Genomic DNA, 27,674 nt, shown 5'->3' with positions numbered 1-27,674 from the left:
CTTGAAGGTTTGTCCATTAATTATTTAACCTTACCTAGGAGAAATCTATGTGCAAGGACTGTGCAACACATGTAACTCATGCATAACAAGAACACACCCAACATGATTCTTCTTCTACAGAGACCCCAGGAGGTATTGATCAACAGCACAACAAAGAGATTCAGGGGGAAAAAAGAGAAACGTCTGCTCATTTTTTTCAGTTTCCCAGTGAAAAGTCATAAGATGGAAGTAAGTTCCAGAGCTGCAAATATTAATGGAAGATGCAGGATTTCTCTTGAGTAATCAAACTACTGTAAGATATTACCTCACATGGTACTTCCTTGACTTTATGAAGAGATGCAATCAAGAGTTATCAATAAGCCGTCAGACACACCAAAAAAAGTCTACAGATAGAAGTAGTAATATTAAACCCCCTTTAGATCATCTTTTTTGTTCAATAATCTATACATTTTTGTGCTTAACACTTCATGATCAATTCAAAAGCAAAAATGATGCCCCTAACTCAGGGACAATATTACTGACTGTCTGTGCCCTCTTCCACATCTACACACATTAGTTTGTGAAGGGGACGTTTAGCCGTTGAAGGCCTTTTTTGCTCTTCCTTCACAGATGCCATCTTTTGGTCACCGTTAGTAAGGTCTTCAATTTAGGTCAAGGATCTGTCCATGTCTTCATTGACACCCCACTGAATCTTCCAACTCAGGGCAGGCGACTTCTTCACAGAGTCTAGTACTTAACTTTTTAGTCCCACATGTCTCAAGGTCCTTTAAGAAATGATTGTTAGACTACTTCAAACCTCAGCAAGTGATGACACATTGCACAAGGCCTTTCTTGTGTATCTCAACAGTTCTGTTTGACTTTATCTGTCAGAACAGCAGAAAAAGGGCAGATTTAAGTTAACAATGATTATCCGCTGCAAGATCTCAATTTTTGTTCCTATGCTGCACACCCTCTGTGCTCATAAGGAACAAGTGGGAGAGCTGGGAGCTATTAATCAGACATAAGGCTAATCCAAGCATGCAAAGGTTATTCATCAATTAAAAGGGCATACTGAGTAATTGCAGTTTAAGAGCTTTGGTACATTTTTTTTCTTTGCAAAACCCCTGACCTTCTTGAACCAACAAAACTTGATGTAAGAATTCTTCCTAAGAAAAAAAAACGTGAAATTCTTAACTCCTTTGGCAAACCAGTGATATTTAATGGTGATGTTGAGCAGCGTTTTTAGAAAGTCATTTAGAAATTTAAATTTGACGTATTGGACTAAATCTAAAAGTACTCTTATGCTATGCAATTTTAAAGCATGTAACCAAAAAACCCCAAGCCTCAAAGTACGCCGTTTTATGAATCTGTTTATATCTAAGCAGGAGAAACACATAAAGAATATTGAGATGAGAAGAAAACATGCTCCCCATTAGAGGTTTATTTCACTAAAGGCTTTGAAGTTTTTGTGAAAGGTTGCAGAATTTTAAGTGAGTCTCAACTTAGACAGAAGTACTGAGCTAATTGTGTGAATAGAGGAATAAATGTGGAGCTGCAAAATTACAATATAATGCCAAAAAAGGTGAGTAAATATGGATAAAACGTAACACGTGAGTTTTTTAGCCCAGTGTGCATCGGCAGTAAACTGTTCTCCATCTATCTGCATTCTTTCTATCCGATGCGTCAGACAGCAGACACACAGTTGTGCTAGTGTGTGTCAATCTCATGTCAGACCCCTGCTGTGATCTCTGTGTCTGACTGACAGCTTTCTCTCTTAAATGAGGTGCACACATCCCAACACACTTACATAGACATTTATACACACATGCACTAACCTGTGGTGTTTACTTCAGGGTTGAAAACCAAGCAGACTTAGTTCACTTCAAAATATAGCTTCAAGAACGTGCAACGCTTTTTTTTTCCTCGCTCTCTTTCAGAGATTCTCAGCATTAATGTGTCTAATTTGCAACCCAGCAATGGAAGCCGTGTTAAATATAATATCACATAAAGAGAAGAATGCAATGAGAGTTGCTGCAAAACAATAAAATTCATTTATGCTTTTAACGTATTGTTTCGCGGCTTTCTAAAAATAAAAATAAATAAATAAACATTATGAGGAAGAAACTTAAACTATGGAGGTTGAATACTACTCCATGGAAAAGCGTCTACTTTAAAGTGGGTCACAGAATTTAATAAAATTGAATGAACTTTTTGATGGTTGTTATGCTTCACTTCTGAGACTTCAGTTCAGCAAGATAAGACAGACAAAAATACAAACGCAAAGATGTTAGCAATTACAGAGAGGCATATCTGTCACTGGATAAAAGTGAGAACAAGAATGAAAAGAGGAGGAAACATTGGACCCTGAGCTCAATTACTTGCACAAGAACCTGTGTGTGTATTTACATCACACTCTTCATTAAAATTTTCTAACATTAACATTTATACATTTCTATTTTACAAAAGAAAATGAATTTCACAAACATTTTAAGTTGGGTTTCAACAAGCAAGATACTCTGCAAGAGTAAACCAGCGTTGAAACTTTAAAAAAAAAAAAGACTGATGTATGCATTTTCTAGGCAAAGACATGAACTAATGTATGTTTTTCTCCCACTACTTTTTTTTTTTTTTTACAAATTTTACTGAACCCATTAACATATAATCTCACACAGAGAAAGAAATAACAGTTGCATATATGGCAAGCAGCAAACATTTGGCCTCTCGAATTCATGAATGGCGGTAATTGTGTATCGAAGCTAAGAGACTGATGAGGGTTTGAGTGGCAGAAACGAGTGCGGTGGAAAGGTCGTTTAGCTCGTTATGACGAGCAGGTTAACGCCACTTTGGATGTGGCTGCCATGATTGGACCATTGAGCTGGAGGCTTCTTGATTCCCCTATTGTTTCTGATGTGAAGCTGCAGTAAGCTGAGGGGTTTTGACACTTTTGTACAACACACCAAATGAGGGCGTGCGTGCAGGGGTGTGTGTGTGTGTGTGTCTGCACACTTTGACAAGTGCCGGATGTCGTGAGTCAGTGTTTCAGAAGACTCATTCCTGTTTGACGCCTACATCTCCGGCCAAACAGGTTTGCTTTTCAAATGTCAGACGATGGTGGGAGAGCGAGGTAGCCCACTGACGAGAGTGTGATTGTTTTTCTAGAAAAATGGAATGAAAGGAGAGAAAGGGAGAGTGTAAGGAAAGATGAAGACTGCTTTCCATTATTAAACTGGCTCATTCTCCTGACAGAGGAAATAGTGAGGCTCCCTCACGATGCTGATCGATTCCTCTTCTCTGGGAAGACGGCCAGCACAATAGGCTCTCTGTCTCTCCATCCATCTCCTCCTTTCTCTCTGTCTTCTGCTCTTTTTTTTATCTGTCTGTTTGTCATTTGATTTCTACCACCGAACGTATTCTTAGATAATTGATTTTCACTGCACAAGTCCTGTGCAATGAACAAATTATCATGAAAGTTCTTATATTTACAATCCTAGCCAAATTGAATCCAGAGTTCTGTTCAAAGCGAGTGATAAAAGGAAAATACGATGTGGAGTTTTGTCATTTGAATGGGGTGTGTCTGTGTGTGTGTGTGCTTGGGTAACTCTGGGTCATTTTTATGGCAGTGGCTGCCCAGAGCCCAAAGGGAGAGGCTGAATATACATCCGTTAAGGTCACAGCGATAAAACCAGAGAAAGCACTTGTAAAATATGATTTGAGTCAAACATGTTTATTACTCTCCTCGCAGTAACTTACTGTGAGCTCTGCGGTTTAATTGAAATTGCTAAGCATGTCTGTTTCAACAACATTACACCTCCCTCTGTTTAATGTGCTTCAGCACAAAAGATGTGCCGATGAATAAAACTAGATTATATTGTAAATTAGAAGCAATCCATTATTCCTCAATGATAAATAAATTTAAAAAAATGTTCTGCTGACGTTAAGCTACACAAATCATTAAAGAGCCCTTTTGTGTTTTTTGTTCCATTTTATCATTACTGAAGCTCTTCACAGTAATTAGCTACATGTTTGCCAGCAGACAAAAAAGAGGCTATTGACAAAAGGCACCTCAAAGGAGACAACTAATACACTGCTTAAGTGACAGGCCGGCAGCAGATCATAATGTGTCACAGAAAACACGAGGTGAGGAAAGAAAGCAAAGCTGTTCTTTATTAAGCAGTGATCAAAATCCTTTTGATCACTTAAAAATTTAATTGAACACCTTTTCCCACAGAACAGTGAGGCATGTTGGGAAGATCAGCGTTCCCTTAAAAACAGGGAATAAAAAAAACATTCAGGATTTATGCTTGACAGACACAAGCATAAAACATGTAACCTGGTCACAGATTTTGACTTTCTGTCTAAGATGAACTTTGTGTAGAGAAAACTTGGTGGTGTTTTTATACAAATCTCAAACTTGGCTTCCCGAGTGCTTAAGAACATCTCCATGCAAGTATCTTGATGCTGTGGCGAAGTTTGTTCAGTGACAATGGCTTTCAGAGAGACTGCTGAGCTCATCAAGTTATTGATCTTATTGACATGCTGGTTCTCTCATGCAGTAGAGCCTGAGGGCTTGAAGGTCACATGCATCTACTATAGGTTCCAGACCTTTGTATTTTTTCCCCCAGAGTCAATGAATTTATTTCTTCAATTTATGCTGAACCGTCTCTGCTGATTAATGACTTTTGAATAGAGTTTAATATAAATGGAGAACCCTCATCAATCATCTGTCTAAAATTTAGATACTTCCTTTACACCCAATCATTGGCAGTCTCACCTCTTTCACTTTTACCTTTTAATTAATACTTTTTAAGACAAGTTATAATCAAAAAGATTAAGTTTATTCATTATGATGTATTTAATTCCCTCCTTCTCTAAGAAGGTGCACCAAAATGTACAAATATACAGATTAGAGTTGCATGATATTTGGAAAAGACGACTTCACATTATTACTTTTCAACAAATAAGCCACATTTTCCCTACATTTCTCTCTTTTCCATCATCAAAATGTTTTCACCATTGTCTTTGAACTTCCTTATGTTAGTTGTGAAGATCTACTGTATGTCGGTTGTGGGCATGAAGACCAAAGAAAGTCAATTCATGTTGCCAAAGTAAATTAAAATTGGCTACAATCCATGACTGCAAATCAAAGCTGTAAAAAAATAAAAATAAAAATAATCGGTGACCAGAAATAAGGAACAACATTTTTGAGCAGTGCAGCTCTTTGTTATGAATAAATAAATCCAAAGGCATGTAATCATACAAACTCAATAACAAAGCTGAATGTTTCCTACAAGGATGTTCTAAAAAGAGTCTTGCGGTATGAATAGAGGAGAGTGTGTGTAAGACGAGTATACTTTCAGTTAGATGAAAAAAGAAAGAACAGAGAGTTGGTTACAATCCTTTGATTTGATAAGGGAGATGCGCAGTGTGACATAAACTTACTGATCATGTGCTGCTGTGTTTGTATCTAATAGGCCATCCTGTCTGCTGTAAAGAATTCATGAGACAAAGCTCAGAGCAGACGGGCCATCGCTCGATGTCAGACATTCAGACACTGTGTGTGTCAACACTCGAACACGCAGAGCTTCTCCAAACTCCACACTGCAGGCTGACAAAGCCAAATCGCAGTGGAAACAGCATCAAGGCCCAGGAGACTCCTCAGTATAAAACAAATACCGTCTTAGGCATACAAGTGGCTTTCCGTAAGAACTGGTGTGCGAGGCCAGCCTTCCCAAGTGGTCAGCGCAAAAAAGAAAAGCAGTACTCTCGCCGACTGAGCTCCCTGTGATATGGAGGTGTTGACAGGTAGCGCTCCGGTGGGACACGTGCAAACCACAGCGCACGCGTGTGGTTTGCACATACGCACACTCTCGGAGATGTACAGGACATGACGTGACAGACTACGAATCCAGGCAACAATGTGGGATCCTGAGCACATCAATAATGCAGCACCTCTGACAACCAGAGGAATAAAACTCCCAACATTGTCTTACTCCATCATACTTTTTTCACATTTTGTTCACCACATGTTGCAAGTCTTTAGCTCAATAACCTGCCCTCCCATCCATCTCAACTCACTTTGTTCTCTCAAATGTAACAGTATATATTGTGTGGATCTAAGAGTGGGCAAAAAAGAAAGCATAGAACATAATGTTACAACATGAGCCCTCTTTATAGGGACACAAAGATTCATGTGTGACCATACGTTTTCTGAAACTGCTGGTTTGGAGTCATTCAGTTAGAATGGAAAACAAACAGCCACACACAGGCACACACACTGAGAGAAATGTCATAACCAAAGAGCAACGGCTCATGGTGGCACAGCCGTTATCTGTTTGGTTGACAGATGAGAGCAGCTGGAGACACTGGAGTCTGTACATGCAGGCGCAGAGCACAGAGCCGGAGGCTTTCTAGGTTTGGATGTCAGCGCAGTGGCTGTCACCAAGTGCCACACCATTATACTGACACACACATCTGTATTGTCTAATTAACTCTGTGTGTGTTTCTATGCTTTTCTGCTGCTTTGAATATTCCACTGTCCCTTTGTGGTGCTGGTTCTGTTTGTATGAATTAAAGTAAAAAAAATCTTGTTTAATAATACACCAGCTCTGGGTTGAACTCTGATATAGACTTTTTTGTTTCTTGCTAAAATGAAGCACAGAGTGGGGCTACATTGTTCATTCCATATAAGTTTATACGAAGGTTGGTTTGACAGAAAACATTGGAAAGACGATACATGAGGGTTTGGTGAATAAAAACACTCAGAATTAAGACTTAAATAAAATCTGACATACATTCAGTGGTAAGTATTTCAGTTTCAGCTGATCAATCACCAATATAAACAATGTTTTAACTCACTCTAAACTAAACAGCAGCCACGGGACTTCAATATGATTTTTAGGCTTTGTGTAAGAAAGAGGTGCCTTTGTGACAACATGGAGGTGACTGACTGGACTCAAGAAAAGTGTAAAAAGCTGAGCAAATTTAAAAAACTAGCTGTCAACGTTAAGCGTGTGTAGATCAGAAAGCAGGTGGTTATTTTGTGACAAAGGAAAAAATAGAAAAACCTGTTACCTTTACAAAGAACAGGACAGGAATTTCAGAAAAGGTCATTTGAAGTAGAAACATAAGAATATTCAGGCATCATTTTCCAACATATATCAAAAAAATTATTTTAATTTATAAAGTGAAATTTTATAAGCAATTTTTTGAGTTTAGTATAATGTTAAGTAATAATAGAATAGATTTTTGTTGCTATACCTAGAAGTTAAGCTCTTATTCGTATCTCCCAGTCAGTAAAATACAAAACAAAAACACATACAGATGCACAAATAAGCACTACATAAACTGAATGAAATAAAAGCGAGACTATTGAGCATATTTATGAGATGGTGTGAAGCAGATTAATTTTCCAGTATCTGAGTGGGTTGTGAAGTGAAATATTTTCCCTCTTTAAGGTCCTGTGCCACTAGCCTAACAGTGGCTGGGAACAAACTGTTCTAGAAATGAATCCTGTGAGTGCTAGTGCTCACAGGTCTGTGGAGTCTCAGGTCGTAGCCTGTGTTCATGCACTGGATGGTGTATATTTACCGTATGCAGATGACCCTCTCAGCAGCTGTGATGAGCCGCTGCAGCCAGGGTGGTGTTATCAAATCACGCTGTAATGCTGCTGGTAAAGGGTGTTTTGTAAGCTCAGGTGAGGGGCTGATCTTCTACTATGATATATTTAAGTTTCTGTCAAATGCATCATTCCAAGTTCATTAGTTTATTAAATGTTTGTTTCCCTCTTTTTCAACAATTCTGAATTTGCTGTGCTAGCACCTCAAGACAACTACAACCAGATGGAAAAGAAATAGTTGCAAGTTATTTACCTCTGCTAAACTTGATGTTGGTTTTTTCATCATCTCTGCATTCAGGATTAACCGAAAACTGCTGATATACCTACACATGCAGGGCTAGATCAAGCGTATACAAAGCCTTAAGCAAAATTTGATTTAAGGCCTCTTTTCTTGTTTAACATATCGCCACCACTAACTGCGTTCAATACACATCTGGTAGAATTTGGGACAATCATGAGGGTTATTATTTACTGAGATGTATTTGTGAACAAATCAAGCCTAAACACAAAAGATTAAACTCAGCATCAGACTGTAGCTATGTCAACACACCAATCAAACAATGAAGATTATTCTTTGCACTTTAGATAACAACAACAGGTAGGTTTAAATTTGCACGACTAACCTTATACACTGGAGCGATGGACATGCTGTGAAAGTGGAGGTCCGGTAGCGCTCCAGCTTCACCTGCTTCAGGTTCAGATACGTCTTGAGTGACGAGCTGCAAAAGCAAAATGCAGGAGATTCCAGCTTCTTTGCAGGCTTTACTCATTCAGAGACAGTTAACAGATATCATTGCCTTGTAAACTGTAAAGATATCGAGCATTACTATGTTACTTAGTGATATTTTATAAGAGGTTCTGGTGTTAATTTATAACAGCATTAAATGTTTAATGACAGAAGATGTTTTATTGTTCACAATATAGAAAAAGCACTTTACTTCTCAGTTACTGAATCAGTGTTAATCACATTTGTAGCCCTGAAGGTTTTTTTTTTCTCCAATGGTGCACTCAGATTTTATTTAAGTGCATCACATATGGACAGCATCTGCTTGTGAGAGGTAGCTGTTTTATTAATTAATTGAGTTTACTTTATGGCAAAAGTATGTTATCTTTTTTGCCTCACATTGTTACATTGAATTACATAGCATTGCACTTTAAAAAACATAAATGAGCTCTTTTGCAATGTAATGTATAATATGACTACAAATAACTATCAAAAATAGATTAAGTTCACTGAAAAGTACGCTCATATAACCAAATCAAAGCAACACATTAATACGAACCAATTATGTATTTGGATATTTCATTACAAAAAAATGGATTTTAATTTGGCTTTGCTGATGAGGCAAAACCTAATGTGAATGAGCGCCACCATTTACAGATAAATCACTGTTGCTTCACTTTCCAGCGGTAGATTTTGATGAATTAACCAGGGCAAAATCTGAACACTTGCCATTTTAAGGCCATTTGTTGTAGGCTGGAGGGTTTTTTTTTTTACTTCCCATTGCTGGGTATTAAAAAAATAATAAATATGCAAGTGTTCAAATGGGAGAACATCACCTGCAGTAAGCAGCCAACTGGCAGGCTTATCCCAGCAGTCGGCATCCGATTAGTCAGACAGTGATAACAGCACAAACAACAACAATCACGGTATCTGGATTAGCAAGAAAGGCTGAGGGCATAATGTGTAACAGAGGCCAAAAAATGCTAATAATTTGATCTAGATAAGTAAATAAATGAAAAATTCTACTTTTTTCAGGTTTTGAGAGATGTGCCCAGGAAACCAGACAAAGCCTGTCACAGTTACTTCCACAGAATGGCTCACCTGCAGACTCTAGCTGGTGGATCTCATAAATACAACAATGCTAGCTTGACTGCAAATGAATATTTTGTGCCACAGCCTCCAAGTCCACATTAAGTTGCGCTTCTGGCTTCCTTGTTAGAAATCCATAGCATATAAATTTAGCAGACACTCCGAATGTGCACAATACTCCATTTCCTGACATACCGAACTGCAAAAATAAGTGCTAAGTGCAATACTCTGGAATGTTACTTTAATGTGAAGGTTAACCATGAGACTGCGTAACTGCCACAAAGGCAAATTTTGTGCATGCGTTAGATTTGGCGACACTTTCCTTTTGGGCCTGTAATATTTCACAGTCCCTTTGGAACGGCTCAGAAACATCAACCATGTGACTGGTCACAAACTGTAATGATGCATGTCTAACGAAATACTGTCCCCCTTTCTCCAAACAGTTCATTCCAACCACTATACCTGCTATCTAAATGGATCTGACAAGCGTGCACAGACACACACATCTACCCTCCTCCAACACACACACACACGCACACCCCAGACATCAACTCATCCATATAATGCTGACAGCCAGTATTGCTCTGCAGAAAGATATTACTTAGCTGTATTGCACTGCTTGCATTTGCAGCAAAGGAAAGCATATTACTCACAAATGCCATTTAGGTGTGAGACTGTGGCTGGCTGTTGCTTGCATGCAGTATGGAAATAGTTTTCCTCTCAGCCATATTCCCGTGACTGACTGCCTCAGTGCACCACATGGAGCTCATACAGCTTGACGCAGCACCGTTTCAGCACTTCAATCACGGTGTGACAAACTCTTTTTCAAGGTTTCATTTTGTAAAATCACTGTTTTGGAGCTGGGGAACCCTAATTGGTGCTACTAAAAAAAAAAGTACACAGGCTTAAGCAGCTGGAATCTCAGTCTTGCTTTGAGGGTTATGGCATATGCTTCTCTAAAAAACTAAGGTGGGTTGTTGGTTAGAAGGCCTTTACATTTAAAAACATGCACATAATCCCTGCCGTTTGGGGGGGAACGCATCACGCATGGTGCTGCAACATCCTTATAAAATGGAAAACTAGAAAAGATGATTGAGGCATAAATTCAGAAAGAATACACCCAATCAGCCCCACACACAGTAAAGTATGACTCCCCTCAATATTGGCGGATTCAATCTGTCGTTCATCTTCCAGTCCTTCATCCTGTCTATGAAGCCCTGATGTCGCAATTTATTTTTCCACGTTTTTATTTTTCTCTTCTCAATTTTCTCTTGTTGGTGCTCTGTTAGCCTTCCATTAGCGAGTCCGATGCCAGGCCTTTCTGGCTGCCTCTTGCATGGCTCCCTGCTCTGCACTTTCCTGGCACTATGACAATATTTTCCTCAAGCCTTATTAGCAGCTCTTCACACCACTAACAGCCATGCAGAACACAGACGCATGAGAGGGGGAGGAAAGGAAGAAGAGGAGGATTACAGGGGAGGCTGGGCTGGGCAGAGGTGCCGGATGGGACAGGGTCTGGGCAGAGACATTGGCCAGGAGAGGAAAAAGGTTGGAAAAGGATTAATGGAGACTGAAGAGCAGACACTGAAGCCTTGGTGATATGCTGGCGGGAGAAAGAGGATGCAGAGAGTTTGGGCTGGGAAGCGAGTTAAGAGGTGGGTGGGATGTGAGGGGGCTGGGAATTACGGACGCTTCCAATGTGGCTGTTTAGCAAACACAATTTGCATAGCACCAATGCGGATGAAGTTCTGTGACACAGTTATTTGCATACATTTGCATAAAATTAATCCCCCTCGCAATATCTGCAGCGATTGTTTCTGATGCAGAAAATAAGTCAACAAAATAAACCCGACGCTTCCAAACAGAGCAAACATATTGACACAGACGCAGCGTGGAGGAGTGTGCGGGAGCAGTTTACAGATGGGTGTGTGAGAATATTTGTGGCGAAGCATCTTGCGTGAAGCCATCACTTAAAGGTCGTTTAGAGAATCTTAAACAAAACTGTTCTCCTCCTCATTTCTTCAGCTTACTCAAACCACCCACTTAAATTTGCATGCATGGTTTTTCCGGATCTGTCTTTTGTGATGGATATGCATATGGATTCAGTTTTGCATATAAACATCTTTCACAATTTTATTATAGAGTCTTGGGGCATTTTTCAAAGAAAACCTCTAGTAGACAGAACAAATCTTAAGCAGCTGATGCTTACACATTGCAATCAAATCCTTTCACATTGTGACAGGCTTTTGCCAAAGTTTTGTTCATTAATGCTGTGCTTTCCAATATCCAGACTAAAAAGGTATTTTCAGATTTTGTCAACACGCCATAATGTGTATGTGTAAAATAGACTGCATCAGGGATATGCATGACCCAACCCGATCCCTGAAATTGCATTTTAGAATTGTTGGGAACTTTGACCATTTTCCAATTTCTCCATAAAGACCATGCACACTATGTTGATTACCTTCATATCTTTTTTTCCCCTCAACAAGGTGTTTTCCCCACACCTCTCAGAGTCGGACACAAAGGCAGCTGAAACTCAATGCATTAAAATTTGACGTTCAGACCAAATGGCAAAGTTAATGAATTTTTTTTTTTCTCTCCGTGTTGTCTGCACACAATTAACCAGAACCGCTCTGGTATACTTTAGGTGTCTGATTATGAAGTCATATCTGAACAGAAAAGAAAATAAGCAAGGGTTCAAATAGCATTTAAGCAAACTGTTCTATAGTGTGAGTAGGAGCAAGGCATTTTATTGACTATGCATGTTAAGAAAATCTATTTTAGACCTGCAGAAACCCCTGTGGGACAAAATGTGACTGTCAAAAAAAACTTCAGCACCCAGAACATCATTTGTATGTGTGTTAAGTACAACACAATCATAAAACCAAGCAAATACTTCAAATGCACGAGAACAGTAGCGAAACATGTGAGTAAAAACAGTGAAGATGTAACAAAATGCAAAGTGAAAACCATAAAAATATCAATTAACAGGAAATGTACAAATAAAATGTTACACATGCATCAACATCAAGTACAAATTGTGCTTGGATATATTTAAGGCAAACAAAAAAAGTATGTTCACAAATATAACGATCTGTGCAAAGGATACTGACACAAATGCAAATAGATTTTTATCTGGTGTATAGTGCATTAGCTGAAATAAATATATTTATAATTGCATTCAAAGTAGAGTCAAAATCTCTGAAGTATTTCCCTTGAACAATCTTAGCTTGTCAGACCAGATGGTTCTACCACTTTGTGTTCCCAAAAAAAAAGACTGCGGACATTTCTAGCCGATGGTGTGAACACAGATAATGAAAAGATTGTGTGAAATTGAACAGAAAATAGAAGATACAGGACTGAGATCAAAAGAACATCCAACAGAATCTATACAGTGATAGAATGAAGCACAGTTGTGTATTGTTAAAAGTGCAAAATAGAGTATTTCTGACAACAAATAACAGTCTTGCTTGATAGGACGTTAAGCAGTGAGGACGCCGTTCAAATTGCTTCTATATCCAATACTTTACATACACAATGTGGGGAAAAAAGGACCAACCTATTTGGTCTAAAAAATTATTTTATTGATTCTCTTCCAAAGTCATTTTTCTGCCATGTATGGTTTATGTCAGAAACTCAACAGGGTTAGGCTGAGAATGAAGTGGAGCATTTAGCAGTAAAAGAACCAGACATTTCCCCGTGGAGTTGATTGACAACGAAGCTTAAACAGAGCAAATACAAGGCTTACTCTCACCAGGTGGCTTAAACAAGACTCTAAATGACTCTAAATGGCTTCAAATGTTGCAGCAACACACAGGAGGAGTTTAGAGATTCATGGTTTATGTAACCCAGAAACGGCTTTTAGCAACATTCCTTTGCTCCCCTCGCAGAGTAAGAATACCGCTAAGATTACTGCTTCCAAAAGTAAAAAAAAAAATCACAGGGATTTTGGGTGATTAGTCAACACAATCCAGTGCATAATTTGTATACTAATAAAAATCGAATATGTGTGACATGCATTTGTATTCCTTCTCATTTCCACAAATGCTTTTAAATTAAAACCAGTATAAGTATTTCCTTCTATAGTCACCTAATTAGTAAACACAGTCCATTTGTGTGTGACTTTGTATCAGTATAAAAACAGCTGTTCTGTGAAGACCTCAGGAAGCACCTCACAGCAGGAAGAACCAAAGCATACTCTACATCAAAGCCTATTAAAAGGCCAGAAAGCTCCTGTCAGTCCAGACTTAAATCCAATTGTGAAGCTGTGGTAAGACTAGAAAATTGCTGCTCAGACATTGTGGTGAGCAGCAAACAAGATAAGGCAAAAATTCACTCTCTAGATGTATACAGCTGGTTTAACAAAGCACTAATTCTGGGTCTTCTGGATATTAAAATAAATCCATCTTTTTGAATTTCACACACATATTTCACAATTTACATATTTACAATTTACACAAACATATTTCACAGTTTATGTTTTCTTTGTGTTGGTCTATAAGTTAAAAATGTTATTGTTGTAAAACGTATCAAAGACTCTTGACTTTTCTGTCATTATTCTAAACACGCCAGTACAGAAAACATAACCTCTTTGTAAAATCTTTTTTTTTTTGCTCTATTTTTACAAATGTAATCAATGATTCTGGTTAATATGTACTGGGTTGCATATTTAAAGATCAAAACTCGTCTCGCAGATACTCGCATGCAAGGACGGGAGCATCTCCTCGCTAATGAATTCAAGCAGGTTCGATACTAGGAAAAAGGAAAATAACGACATGAAAGATTCCTTCACTAATCATTTTATTCTGTGATCAATTTAAGCTACAGAGCATGAAATAATGCAGATCCCGCTTTCAGGCTGACTGAGCTTCGATCCAACACATTTGGATTGTTTTTCAAGGGGAGTTTCGAACACGTTCGCGTACGTGACAGAAGAATAAAGAAAGAAAAAGGCTGAAGTAGGTTTGGGGTTATGTCTTATGTGTTCACCAATCAGAGGCACCAGTGCTGGTTTTCAGGGGAGGAGAGGCACCAATTGATCAGAAAAGGCTGCGATTGGAATGTAAATAGGACCTGCAGCATTGATCCTGTCTCAGTTCTCAGCCTCTAGCTTCTGTAAATGTGAGTTTGCTGAAGGCCAGTCAGTCCACAATTACTAACCCTCCTTTATTTTTTGCAGAAAGCTTTCTGCATCAATAATCACTGAAGTTTAACTTTCACATTTAAACTGTAAGTTACTTGGATGATTGACTAAACACAATGTGATTTTTATAATCTGCTGCCTGCGAGTTCCCTTTTCACTGCACCACCCACTCAATGCAATGTAGTGATTTTGCAAAATACCAGAGAATGGTAGCAAATGGAAAATGTTCTGAAGACAAACAATAGAACAAATCAAGGCGGCAAAAAGAAAGGGGGAGGAAAAAAAGCACTGCAGAGTCGCAGGAGCCCAGTTTACAGGTGGAAGAATGGCTGCTTAAGAGCAAACACACTCACACAATCTCCACAAGCGAGATAAGGGCTAAATTATGGAATCAACAAGTCCCCTGGTGGGAGCAGCGTTATGTAGGCAGAATGCAGCAAGTAACAAACAGTCTGTTATAGTGAGGTGTTGTGAAAGCTGCACTGGGAGTATTTCCCCATATTTACATATGTGCATCATGTGCAGACAATAACAGATTGAGAGAGTGACCTGTGAAAAAAAAAAGGCGCATGGGTGTAAAGATGCTGCTGCTTGGTTCCCATGTGAAGGGATTTCCATATGGTGTGCTAATCCATCTGACAGAAGTCTCTCTCACTGCAGTCACATCAAAATATTCAACTCTTCTGCTAAGGGAAAGACTCTTGATTTAGAGAAATGTATTCACATACAGCATGAATGGTTTTATTAGGACAATTTTATATTGAGACTTTGGCAGAATGCACATGGCAGAACAATTTGCGCCATAATTTACACATGTTTTCTGCTTTATTTCTGCACTGCTGTACACAAGCTACTAGCACTAAATGCATCCATATACATAAAGTCCACACTATGTGAGGATCTGCACCTGTTTTTAAATCACGTCAGTGTAGAAAATTAAGCAACAAACACAAGATAAAAATTTAGCATTAAAGTTTTGAGTTTTTTTGTTCGTTTCTTTTTCTACCCAGAAAGTGCTCATTCTAACAAGATTGAGGCACTACTCACCTTTTAATGATCACATTTTGATATTTGCACTAAATAAATTCAAAGGTGAGCTTTAGTTTCAATCAGAGCGGATACAGTGTGCTTCCTCAGTAATATACTGTATGTAGCAACCACCACAGCTCCTCTTGCTTTGTACTTTGTACATCCATCCATCTATTGATGAACAAACGGGCAGCAGAAGAAACTTTGATGGTTTCCATCTACAGACTGAAAGATAGATAGATACAGACATACCCCACAGTGGATTAATTAAAGAATGGCTCCTGCTTTTTTCATATAAATTTATACATTTGGGGAAACCTTTTCAGGGAAGATATGAAAAATGTAAGACCTCTCCCAAACAGCAGGGATTTCAAAAGGACAACTGACTAATATGTGCAGTATCAAACATAATTAAAAGAAGAACAAACAGAAAAGGAGGACTAACAAGTGCAGGCCTCAGCATACGTATGTGTGCGAGTGCCTATCTCACAGCCTCAGCAGGAGAACTGCTTAAGCCTTAATGAGGCTGTTAATTAGTGTGTTTTAGAATATACATCAAGTGAGTGTGCATTTTACCGCAGAGAGCCTTGTGTGCAAACACAAATACAGTCACCAAACGACAAAAAAAAAAAAGGCAGATGGACAGCAAGGTAGGGACACATCTGATGGACATCCCTGCGGAGAGGAAAAAGTATGCGAATAGTAAAGGGATGTTTGTGTGCAGCGTACTGTACTGTATATATCTGTTGCATCCGACCGAGTTGAAGAACACAGACCAGCAGGAAAGATGTTGCTGGAGGCATTTCTCAGTGTGATGCAAGCTGAGATTCATGTACATAAAGAGAGACGAGCAGGAAGTGAAGACAGTTCTGAGCCCCGTGCCATCTCTGCTCTCCACCATCTGTTGGCACACACTAATCACACCTGCTGCTGTCAGACTCTTGTCAGGCTGAAATGTGTGTTTTTGTAAAGTGCTGAGTAACATCCAGCTGGATTTCTCGACTGATACCTGGGCCCTTTGAAACTGCACAACAGGTCTGTAATGGGTCCCTGTGGGTCCTCTGGTCAGGAAAAAAAAAAAAAAAAACACAGCAAAGCACAATTCAATTCCAGTCAGAAACAATAAAACATCAGCACTGAAGTTTTTGTCTGACTTCAGCCCCATGCAGCGATGCTACATCTGCTGTGGTCTTGTAGAAAGAGCCAAGTCCATCAGCCTTCCACAGACGGTGCTGCATCAGCTCACGTTGGATTTCTACCAAACACACCAGCTTGGATCCATAACACCATCTTTAGGTGTTCATACAAGACGACTACCAAACTGTCCAATAGTCATGTCTGAAGTCGATGTGAAGCAGTTGTCAAGCAAAACAATCGACTGCAACTTGATGTCATAAAACGGAGATGCTACAATCAAACAACAAAAGGAATAAGTTTGTCAGTAAAAACAAAGTAAAATTTATTAAACTGCCTTGCAAAGCCACTGAAAGACACGTAAACTGTTACAGCCATTTTTGCCCCGAGCCCGGCTAAATAAAAAGTAATTTCAACAAACAAATGTTACATGATAGATAATTTATGTTTGATAAATGTCGATGAAAAACTGCTAAAACCCATGTTTGTTATTTTACCTTTATTTAAAAATAATGGTTGGCTCTTTATTATTTTAGCAAAAGTTATAAAGAGCCATTTTGGAAGTTGCTGTTTCAATAAAACAAATGTATTCCATCAAACCTCTGAGCTCTCTGATAACAGCTACATACATGTTGGGATTAAATCACACTTACATGAACTTCCATCCATCCATCTATTGTCTATACCAACTTGTCATTGCAGCACAAAGTGGGTTTGGTGCCCAAACACCCTGGACTGATCACTAGTCCACTATAGTGTAACACAGAGACATACAAGAGAAACAACCACACACATATACCTTCATATCTAAGGGCTTTTTAAAGTAACCATTTAACCTGGCAGTCATGTTTTTTAGCTGGTTTGAAGCAGGAGTAACTGCAGACTGTGCACATGCAATAACAATAATTTGGCATCAATAAAAGCCTATGAAGGTGGCATGTCAAGATAAAATGGTGACATAAATGTATTAACCTGCAAGAACAGCTCCAAGAGGTTCTGATGCAAGTTATACATACAGCTACATGTTTACATAAATTGCAAAAAATCTGAAATCAAATTTTTGTTTTACAATTTTTTGTGATGGTTTACAATGTGAAAAAGTGTAAACCCTCACATTAAAACCCAGAATGTAAATGTTTATCATTATACTGAAAAGCAGCAACATTCAGCTAATGAATCAAATGCTGGCTCATTTATTATTTAGGAATCATCATCCTGTTAAATGTGTAAATGCAAGCAAGTCAAGCAATAAAGTGTATACAAGCAAATTAGTGAGGTCACTCTTGTCTGATAAAAGAGTCTCCAAAAAGTGGATGACTGCCAGAACTGCAACAGAGGTGCATTATTCTCTGTATCACCATCTAAATCACACACACACTGTTCTGTTTTTTTTGTTGTTGTTTTTTACATTTATGCACACACACTCACACTGGAGGTCTACTGCACTCTTCCACTTTGCTGAAACTGAAGTAAAGTGGTGTGCCCTCTGTATGGCACACTGCCAGCCACTCAGCGCATTACCAGTGTGCGACCCCTACCCACAGAAAAAAAGGAAGCATTTAACCTCCTGGCCTGTCCCACTGATGCTCCCTCATGCATTCTCATTCCATTTTGAATATGGACTGCAGGATTTTGTTTGTGTGGTGAATGGGGAAAGGACTGGTGCAGCGTGTCACTGAAAAGAAATCACTCGGTTTCAGACTTTTTTTTTTTACCCTATATGCATCGTCTTCATCTTTTTTTTTCCCACATGTGGCTTTTTGGGAGCTGCAGTGGGATTCATTCCTGCTGTGATGTTGAATCAGAGAGAACATCAATCTACAGGCCTGACATTTAATCAGAAGTCTGTGGAGAAAAAGAGATGGACACAAATGGACATGGTTTGAAAACACTCCTCCTCCTTCCATCACTTCCACAGCCACATTGGAAATTCATATCCCACAAAACATTTCCACATTTTGTCACAGCCACAAACCTCAAAGATTGTTCTTGTATAGATTGACACAAAGTTGTCGAATAGGATTATCACAAACAAAAATGTGAAAAGTTGGATATGCATTTGTATACAGCCTCCATTACTCTTTTACCCCTACATAACATCCATAAGTGTAGTTTACTATTGGTATGGGTACAGCTTTTATGCAAGGGGAGTTATAGGTGTGTTAAATAAAATCAGTGAACATTTCAATGAGCAGAAAAAAATCTACAACTCAAGTGTGAATAAAAAATATGCCACTATTAGTCATGAATCCCATTCATTTCTCCTCCATAAATTACAAAAATATTATTGTGCATTATCTTAAGTACACCATCTCCACCAAAACATGATGGAGGGAGCATCATGATCTGTGGATCTTTTGTCCTTAATACAGAAAGGGAAGCTGGAGAGAGATGAATGGAAGGCCAGCTGAGATAAATGTGAGAATAAATCCTGTTAATCTGCAAAAGAGCTGATGGTAGCTGTCGAGGTTCAATTACAACTGAATTAGAATGGCCCAGTCAAAGTCCAGACTTAAATTTGATTGGGAATCTGTGAGAATACTTGAACATTTTTAGTAACCGTTTCTCCTCAACCAATCTGACTGAGCTTGAGCTTTTGTGCAAGAATTAATAAAACTTCCAGTCCTTAAATGTGCATTGCTGGTGGAGACAAACCTAACAATATTAGCAGTAGTAATTACCGTTAAAATGATCTTCAGGGCTTGAATACAAATGCACACTGCACAGTTCAGATTTCTTTATCCTAAAAAATCCCATTTTACATTGAGGTTGTAAAGTGACACGATGTGGTGTAGAGGAATATAATTATATTAGTGGAAAATAATTATATAGTGGAAAAATATTTTAACAATACGTAATCTCACACAGAGCTGCAAACGGCCCAGTATCTGCCTCTGAACTCTGTGTGGACACTGCAGGCCGAGGACTACGGAGTGTGTGACATCTGAGAGACAAAGAAAAATAATGCCATAAAAATAACCAAGGGAATGGCTTCGAGGGAAAATGTTTTCCACCTTCTTCTCTGACAGGGTGTTTGAGAGATACAGGTGGTCAAGAAGAACGAGGTGTTGATGTATTGATGCCTTTGTTCTCTTCTCTATTGCTGAGAACCCACTAGACATTTTACAGCTTTGGCTTGGCAGTCACACCCACCTCTACTGTGTGCTCAGATCATTTTCACCTTTTCTCTCATTACTTTCTGTTTTTTTTAGCCCCACATCCATTTTTCATCTCCTCCATCTTGGTATCTAATGCTCATTCCGAAAGTCTTTGCAGTGTCCTCATTAACAGCAGTGTCATTTTCTGCAAAAGTACTTAGCTTTTCCCTCTAACGATGATGACTTCGTCTAATAAGGTCATGCTGGGAAGTCCTAGCGTCTGTGTGTATCTGTGATTACATGTGTGCTTTTGCAAGTTTGTATGAGAATAAGTGCACACTAAATTGTAACAAATGGCAATAGTATTGCAACCATTAGCAGATACTTCAACATCTTGTCACAAAAGAGAAAAATAGGAGTAAATATGAGAGTGTTCAAAAAGCTGTTAAAAAAACTGAATAAAAAAATCAAGTGCACCGAGACAGTAGAGCTATTACTGAAGGGCACAAAACCAGCAATCCTCTGAAATCAATTTTAATTAGTAGTGTAAGTCACCTGGAGTCATATTTTAAAAAGAGCCGGCACAGGGTCTGTCAGAGAGCAAGGCCTTTGTTGTTGTGCGTTGGCAACCTTCTGACTACATCAGTCACAGAGGTACATTGATGGCACTCCAGTCCCCGTCATTATGCAGTCTTGGAGATGTGGAGGTCAAATTCATTAAAAGATGCTAACGCTGGTCCTGCCAGGAAGATTTTATATTGACAAGTGTTGCAACAAGATGCTGTTTGGATCCACCTTTTTATCTGGTTTGTTCTTAGTGGACTGCTGGAGCGTGGCCTACATCTACAACAATGCATCAGTGATGCAACTTTAATACATATTTAACACCAAACTTGGCTTTATGGTGATTGCATTGGTGATTGCAATGTGGATCGGTAGACAGAAACTCATCTGTCTGATCATGTTTTGATCTTTTAATTATTTCAATTCAATTAAATGTAGTTTGCAAAGCACCAATTCACATCAAATCAAGCCCTACTGAGTTGTGCTCTTCAGAAAGGAAGATGACTTAAATGAAGATGTTTCAGCGTCCCTTTTTGAAAAGCATCTACAGGGTGGGCCATGAGTTTCCATACATAGGAGAATGTGAAATGTATATTTCTTTCATATTTCAGATACCCAAGGAGATGCGTTTGACAAACGCATCTTCTTGGATCTTCATGAAAGAGTAAAGAATTGAAATTGTACTGATGGCTGGATCGGGTAGCAGTCGCATGGTTGCACAAAACTTTAACAGAAAACATGGAACGAGCATCACACACGACACTGTGGCAAAACTTATTTACAAGTTTCAGAAAACTGGAAATGTTGCAGATCAACCACGAAGTGGTCCAAGACGTGCAGCGATTACAGAGTCCCACAAAAATAATAACGGTTGTCCAATATATATATATAAAAGATATGTATATATATATATACTGAATGTATGGAAACTTATGTCCCACCCTGTAGAGTAGAAAGTGTATTTTTTATTAAGATATGTTGCCTGTTAAGTTCAGTTTGTAGATTTTAGGTTTGTCATTCTGCAATAAAAGACCATTGCTTTGTTGTGATTTACGCTTTCCCATATTAATGATTACCCGACTGTGTGATGATGGAAGTTAAGTGCTTCATACAGATTCTGTGTGCCTTCAAATGGTCTTATCCACATGATGAACTGAGTTGAACTTCACCAGCGTAGACAGAACATCTGCATAATTTAGAAACAATTTTAAGTAAAATAATAATTCCGTTTTTGCTGCCACACTAAAGGATCATTTGACGGAACTCATACTACAGACTTTGACATTTACAAAATAATATATAACAGCCACGCTTTGCTGGACATCAACCTGAGTATGATGCTGCATCAGAAGCACACAGGCTATGCTGAAATTCAATTAACTTCAAGCCTCATATCATCATATGCTTTGAAATGCCAGCCTGATGCACAATAGCATGCTGGAAGAATGAAAATTACATTCTTGGTCTTAAATGTGAATATATTAATAACCGCTTCATATGGTTGAAATGATAATCCTGAAGAAATTCCTTTCCGGGTCACTCAGAATGCAGATTCATTGAAAAATGTCAGAAAATTAAATGAACGTCAATCTCAGATCTAGTTTGCATTGACTGACATTAATAAAATTAACTAAAAATGACCAGATAATCTGAAGACAGACCAATGGGCAGCTTTGCATCAGGCTTCAGCTCATCTCCTTATCTTTGTATGTTGCGACAGGAGTACAAGGTTTTTGTTTTGTAAACCCTTCAACTCTTGAAATATGAATCCTTCAGCCAAGTATAGACTCCCAGACATGAATGTTTAAACCTGTGTTGTGTCCACAGAAAATATATTGAACTGGATCTTTTGTCTCCAGTAGCTCTTCTTGGTATTACTTAAATACATTACTAGAAAAACAAACTTAACATTTCTACTAAAGCGGAGACAGAATAGGAACTTTTAACCAAAACATAAAATATAACGGCATATTGTAAGAAGAAATTTGAAAAATGAAGTAAATGTAAGCATATGCATGTAAGTGAAGCAGTTATTTTCCAGATTTTCAACTCAAGACCAGATGTCACTCATTTAAAAACTGACTGCTAGTAACAAAATTCATAGAAGTACAAGCACGTCTTTACTTTAATGCACAAGTTCAGATAGGTTTAATGCTTGAGTGATTTATGTCAGTAATAAGAGGCTTAGCAGACAAAAAAAAAATTATTCTTGCAAAATGTTTAGTTGCAGATTTGAGTGAAAAATGACAAGGCAATGGATGTTGAAAGGGAAACCATGAGATTCTAAAGTGACGATGAAACAAGCAACATCACAGGGTTCTAGTAATATAATAAATGCACACTTCCATTGCAGTATGCTAAACCTCTACCCAAACACAGAGGTGTGATATCTTAATGATAAGAGTGACAGCAAGCAGAGTGTGGATTTTGTCTCGCTCTGCAGAGTGACACATTACATAATTAGACAGCAGCTACCACAGGTACACACAGAAACTCATGCACACATTGGAACAGAGACAGAGGGAAGATTCTGGATTAATTCTCCAGCTGAGCTACAATATATAAAGTAATAAAAGGAAGCCTGCTTGCAGCTGCACCCAAACACCACCAACTCCCCCTAAACACACACAATATTAAGTCATTATTAATAAAGACTCAAAACCCGAGACACACAAACCTAGCACAAAACTCCATAACAGCTAACATTTCATTAAAGGGCATGTGTGTGGGTCGGTGTATGAATGTGTGTGAGAGGGAAAGAGAGGGAGAAAGAGAAAGATTTTAGCCCTCAGGCTTTTCCTCTGATAAACAGTTGCATAAAACATTTTTATCCACCTGAACACATAACAATGGAAGAAATCTTTAGAAACACATTTTCAGAGGCAATACACACTCAACACTTACCCAGTTAGGAATGGTTCAAATTTAAAGCTTGATGATATGTCGGGTCTAAAGACCACTCTGGTGGGAATGATCATGCAAAACAGACAGTAATAGTATTTATGAGAGAAAACAATAGTCACAACATAATCTGAAACATACTCACGTAGTGCCAATGACAAAACTATCACAGAGGAGACCTTGATAGTATTCATGAATCACCTCTTTAGTAGCCATGTTTATGTATGAAGGGGTGGCAGTGAGACTTTGGGACAGGGGAGCCACTGAGGGGGACATTAAGTGTCTTTATAGAGACTGTCACAGAGGCCCAATCCTCCACATTACTGACAAAATTGTATTTTTTATTGTATGTGATTCATTTCACATATCTATAGATGGAGCTCAACCTTACATGAATCAATGTCATCTTTAATCTTTGCTGCATCTTTAGGGTGAAAAATAGACCGCAGGAGCACTTTTGTCTATAAAAATTCAACACATTCTCTCTTAATGATGCCCTCTCTCTCTTGTTTTCTCACATTTTTTTGATAATGAGTATCGCACAAGGCTCCTTTCCCTAAGGGTTGCTGAGCGCTCGCCCTGTGCTGTTCACACATTTCTAAAGACGGGGTGCAAATTGAAGTGGCGTCGCCATTTCCTCTGAAAGTCTGGCACTTTTCCGTGTAGAAAAACAGCAACAAAACAGCCGACACATTAGTAATTATTAGTCTTTGTGAGAGACAAAACACAGTTGGCCTGGAGTCAGCACAATAGGAACAACAACCTGCAAGAATTTCACCAAGCCAACTGGTGCAGCAGTTGTTTAGCATTTTATTAAATAATAGATTTTATTCAAATATATATTTAAAAAAAAAAACACCTGGTAAAAGATGGTAAGCGGACGTAATTTCCTGCTAATTTAAATATACAGTTAACTAAATTAAAATAAATACTAACATTACTTCTACTTCATGCTATTAAGATGAAACAAATCAAATTATTTAAGCTTTTATGAATATGTATTTTAATTTAGAATTTTAGAAAGGTCTAACTTGAATTAATGGTAACTAATGAGGAGAACACAATTTAAAAGAATAATTGAAATAATCATTTAAAAGAATAATTGAAAAACAACAAAGTAATGTGGAAAATTGCAATGTCTAAAGTAAAAGCTTTTCAAAAAGACATTTTTGAGCTTAGAGATGTCTCTTTCAGTCTAAGGAATTCAGCTTTAGTGAAAGTAATCGGATCCATTTCCAGTATCGGCTGTTCAGTGTGGCACAGATCTCAAATTTAAGAGTATATCCTTTCATATCCAACCCACTTTTGATATGCAGTGTGGAAGTACTGCGATATCAAAAAACCTGACCCGTCTCAGTCGGACCTTCCAGGCAAAGCAGCAGCTGTTTGTGCCTGGATTTCCCCGTCATCCAGGTTGATAGACAGATTTGTGGGTGCAGAGCTAAAAGCCGACAGATCAAAAATGGTGCCAAGACTTTCAATTCATCAGGCCTTTTTATTTTTCTTTGCCACTTCAATGCTTAAATCGAGATTAGGACATAACTAATTTCCTTTGGTTCCTGAAAAACCAATAAAATCTCGGTAAAGGTCAGGTCTTTAACCAATTTAATTAAAATCTTGAACAATCACCTTCTAGTCCTCAAGCTTACCCCTTATAGTGCTTAATAAAGTAGAATAGATGTACCATTGTTTATTAGATGGTTGCTTGCTTGTGTGTGTTTTTAAACTTAGTTTATCATTAGGAAACTAAAATGAATCCTTAGTTTTATTGATTAGCGCTTAATTCTTTGCAGAGTCTTTCTGGAGTTGTAATTATTTTGACCCTGAGAAATACACAGTTATTTCGTCATGCTTTTTTATATGATGGAGGTCATTTAATGGAAAGTAACAGAATTGATTTGGACAAATGTATTTTTGATTGTTACACTAATTGGTTTACAAACCTCAGCGATATTTAAGAAAATTTAATGCATGATACACTGGATAAAGTTGGACAGACTCAAATCCTTGATACAACACAGAAATATTTGAGCCAAAAGTCTCACGAGAGCTTTTAACTAATATTATGTTCACATATTTAAACTAATATACAACTAATATAAACATAGTAGACCAAAAATGTTGTTGTAAGCTGTTTTAGTTTATTATATTTTGAATTTAATCAAAACTGAGCATTTACAAACTAAAATGCTCGATTAAAATTTCGGTCATTTTAATAAATATTATTTAATAGGATCTGATCTCCAATTTTCAAGTATAACATTCGATTCGCTCTCTCACAGGAAACAGTAGAAAAGGAGTTGGAGTCAGAACATGACAAGGAAAAATGCACACAGCAGATGGCTCCAAGTAAATTAACACAGAGTCAAGGAAGAGTGTCTGCAGAGTTTCCTCCTTCAGGCACAAACACAAGAGGCATTTCCATTCCCCCAGTCCTCTGGGCTTCTGTTTTATTATGCATCTCTGGAACCGTTCTTTTATTCCAAAGTGGTCCATGCCGCAATACAATTAGGCCATCAGCTTTTAAAACAACTGAGCACTGCTGACCACTTTGTGTGTCTAGTTTAATTTTAATACTCTTGATATTAAATTATTCTCTTTACTTCCATTTCCACTATTCGGTTTGACCTTCAGATGTATCAGCACAGATCAGAGCGCCCAAAGCCAGACAACATTAATACATAGTTTTTAAAGCAATTTGCAGGGAAATTACATGCACTGCAATATTAGAGAGAGAAAATTAGTTATATAATGAATCAGCAGGCCAAAGTAGAACAAATTTGCCCTGGCTTAGTCCTTAATTTCAGTCCTCTCAATTTGCTGCTACAATGGGAAACAAATTGGACTTGAAGTTGTTTTGGCACCAAAACACAGATCCTTTGTCCTAATTTATTTAGCGAGTTCTGTTAGTAATCAACCATATAAAAAAAATGTCCTCACAATGTTTTAGAGGTTCAAGTGTCCTCCTCTAAAGTTAGTTTGTAAAACTGAAATGTAGATGTGATATAAAGGCCTTGTAGGTCACACATTTCAGGCCACTATTCATGCTTCCCCCAGCCTTCAATCTCCAGTTCACAACCAATTACTCAACCTTTACCCCTTCAGTCGACCTCAATAAATCCCTGCTTTGTCTGATCTTGAACCAGTTCTTCCTAAAAACAAGTCAACCTCATACCAGAATCACAATCAGTAAGCTGACCCGTAACACAGCGTTTAGATGAGAAATTTCTGGGGGAGGTCTGGGAAGTTGCTGGAGTCGATGCAGAAAAAAACCACCTACCCCCCACCTGACCCCTGTACTGAAAATCTATTGGCAATGCACTATAAATACTGAAACCGAAGAAACGTTTATAGAAGAAAATATATTGGCACAGTCTGCATCCTTAAGATATTTTATTTTTTGTTTTAACAGTCACATGGCACTGAAACACTCTTACATATGCTACATATTAATAGAAATGAGGGTTCAGCATCGTTTCCACAGAGCTGGTTTTCAGTGAAACCAAAACATTTTGTTGTGATCCTGATGCTTTTTGACATGTTTCCAGAGATCAGAGTTTATGACACCGGCACTTTTGGAAACATGGCCCACAGAGGTATGACGTATACTTCGCAGGTGTGAAAGCAACAGATAACTGCAAGGTTTGTTCAGTGCAAGCACAGGCAGATATGAAAAACAGAGAGCATTGTGCAGCATTGTGATACTTTGCCTGATCAGTTTGACACAACGTCTGATGAGGAATATAAATTTGTCAGGAAACCTTGGTCCATTGGAGATGAGTTACTGGTTTCCAAATGAAGTGGAAGTTAGAGAGGGTCAGAAGTGCATGTGCATTTCAACAACATGTTAAAATTACAGTGCCATATAGTGGCTTGGCATGACAACTACAGCAGATTTAAGGTGTCTTGGACTTCCATCAAAATGTGGAACATTAAACATCCAAAAACACCAGCAGTTTCCAGACAGCGGTATTGTGTAATCATAGCCTTAGTAAAGACAAACCTGAAACCTCCCCATTCACTTATGCATTGATCATCATTCTAAAATGATCCGTTCTGAAGTTCCTGACTAAACCCAGTGGCTGATTCCTGTTTTTAGCACTTAGTTGAACTTAGTCACACTTCGTACTGTTATTTTAATTTTTCAATCGTCTTTTTGTGTCTATGGCTGGAAAACTGTCCCATCAAGTAGGTACTGCAAAGTATTTTGCTGATTTGAGTCTGGGTTATCCCAAGCAATCTAACTATTTTTTTTACCCTATAAAATGGCATTTCTAGTGAAAGTGGGGCAGTTGGATGTCTCCTGCTGTTGCTTTATACATTTTGGGAATAGCTAAGCTGAAACAAGAGGCATTCAATTTTCTGATGCTTTTGAAAACAATTTTTAATACAAGT

General features: G+C 38.2%; 1 protein-coding gene across 3 annotated transcripts in view; it reads right to left on the bottom strand.

The window, feature by feature from the left end:
• dab1a (DAB adaptor protein 1a) overlaps positions 1-27,674 on the bottom strand; it is a 260,379-nt gene that overhangs the window by 160,027 nt on the left and 72,678 nt on the right. The window contains exon 3 of one of the 3 annotated variants that reach the window (XM_028028174.1): positions 8,218-8,313. The exons of the other annotated variants lie outside the window; for them this stretch is intronic. The gene's annotated coding sequence lies outside the window, so the exon portion shown is untranslated. The remainder of the gene's footprint in view (positions 1-8,217; positions 8,314-27,674) is intronic. 3 annotated transcript variants of the gene reach the window in all.

Source organism: Xiphophorus couchianus, chromosome 9, assembly GCF_001444195.1.
Source record: "Xiphophorus couchianus chromosome 9, X_couchianus-1.0, whole genome shotgun sequence".
Classification (NCBI taxonomy): domain Eukaryota; kingdom Metazoa; phylum Chordata; class Actinopteri; order Cyprinodontiformes; family Poeciliidae; genus Xiphophorus; species Xiphophorus couchianus.
The sequence above is the reverse complement of the archived record's forward strand: the minus strand, read 5'-3'. Positions and strand labels throughout refer to the sequence as shown.